The sequence below is a fragment of the Triticum aestivum genome, chromosome 5A (assembly GCF_018294505.1).
Source record: "Triticum aestivum cultivar Chinese Spring chromosome 5A, IWGSC CS RefSeq v2.1, whole genome shotgun sequence".
Classification (NCBI taxonomy): Eukaryota; Viridiplantae; Streptophyta; class Magnoliopsida; order Poales; family Poaceae; genus Triticum; species Triticum aestivum.
The window spans coordinates 138858037-138860265 of NC_057806.1; positions in this window are offsets into that span (position 1 = coordinate 138858037).

Sequence of the window (2229 nt, forward strand, 5' to 3'; positions counted from 1 at the left end):
TAGGACTAGTCTATCTTAATACAAACCGGATACAAGTCCATGTCTTAACTCCTTGTAAGATAAATATTCCTCATGCCTTTCCTCCTAAACCGGCCCACCATTAACCTAAACCGGCCTGCTGGGCCTTGGGCCTTGTCATCCATCTAGAATACGCGTCGGGTCACCAATGAGTCTTCCGGCTCGTGAATCGTCATACGAGTGAACCGCCAGACACGTAAACCGCCAATCCTCTGGCGGTTTACCAATGAAATGCCTAGTCCGGCCGGGTTATACCTCCGGCTGGTTTACGCCGCGGGGTATATCCCCGACAGCATGGGTCAATCGCGACGAGTGTTTTTATAAAAAAAATGCATCTTGATGTTCCGTGCAATGCACGGATCTTGCTAGTACTCCTACAGAAGACAAAGTTGGTGATGATGGTGTGTCTGCCATCCGTCGTTTGTGACCATTAGATCTACATCTAACGAATGTGAGGTAAGTTGTTGCGTTTTCTCACAAACATCCCACTTGTCTACCAATTTGCAGAAAAACCCATACTTAGTATCTTAAAACCAACCACATCCCTCCTTGACCTCACCAAAACAGCCCAAGGAATATATTCTAATTGAAACATAATATATCTCTAGTGATATTTGTATATCAAAATTAGAGTGTTTTGTGTCAAGTTTGTGAATACGTATTATTCTAATTATGATTCGTTGCAATGCACATGAACATTGCTAGTATTTCCAACCATGCAATTTTTCCCTAGTATTCCATAGTTTCAAGTTTTCCATCAAGATATTAGTCACTCATGGTTGATATTTACTTTCAATCATGTACACATATGCACTATGTAACTAGCCTTGCTTATTGGGTTCCAAAGCTTAACTTTCACTCCTACTTACAATATGTAGAGTATTTAACAAAAAACTACCACTTTCAACCAGCCCTAGGAAGAATCTATTGTACAAAAAATAGCAAAAACATACCCAAAATTTCTTAATCCACGCCAAAACCGATTAGGTTAGTTTAACCCATTTATGACTAGGTTGGCCCAGACGTCCGTGCTGACGAGGCAGCTTAAACCAACACATTTTGTTTGACTATTGACACCAGGGAGCCACATCTGACCTTCTATCCTGTTATTCCCCCTCAAATCATTATTTTTCCTGAACATTACTTCAAACAGTACTGATGCGTGTTCATCGGTGGCGCCGGTGATGAGCGAGTTGGCCGCCACTCCGCCGGACGGGATGAACGCCTCGCTGGCCTCCGCACGGGTTGGCAGGCTGGCCCGAGTGTGACTCACGAGGGAGCGAGCCGCCGCGCTGGCCTTCGCTCGAGAAAGATGGCTGGCCTTAGCGCGGCACGCGCGAGTAAGCCACCGTGCTGCAGTGCCAATCTAGCTAGCAAACCTTGCAGACAAGCAGCTGGGCGTAGCTATCTTGGCTAGCTAGCGGCCGTGAGCGCCGGACGGAGCTGGCATCCGGGCTGCCACGAGATGGGCTCCGCACCGCCGGCGGTTTTGACCTCGCCTTCTGTCGGCGGCGATAGCTGCGTCCCATGGCCGAGGATGACTAGGTGGACGGGCCGGAGGTAGGAGGTCACTCGGGGATTTTTGTGCAGACTGACATGTAGGTCCCACAAGTCATAACGCCCGGTCGAATAGAAGGCGTTGACTTAATGGGCGACATGGGCCCTGTTTGGATACTCTAAGTCAGAGGTTAGATTCTAACCCTGAACTAACTCTAACCAAAGTGGTGGTTGATGGCAGGGTTAGATTGACAACAAAAGTATCCAAACAGGCCCATGGGTTGAAACGTGCCTACAACGACACTTTGTAGAGTAGTCGTTTCTTGGTAGGGCTGGTTGGTAATAGCATGTACAATGGTTGATAAGGTAGTCTTATCTTAAGTCTGCCACGTATGCAAGTGGTAGTAGTTTCTTGGCATTATTAGGGGTTTCTTGTAAGGAACAATGTACTACTAGCAACAAAAGGTGATTCTAGGTTGCGTTGTACTCCAACAAGTACAACTAGTGGTCGCGGGAGTGTATACCTCGTTTTGTGGGTTCGATCCTGGCCGAACGCATGGCGGCCATTTTTTAAATAGTAACTTTCTTGCGAGCCAATATTTTACATGGGTAGTTTGAGTTTTGAAGTCAAACGGGCGTGCGACACCACAATCCGGGTGCACTAGATAGCCTAGCCCGTTGACTAAACTTCTTTTTATGCTTCTTGGCCTCCGG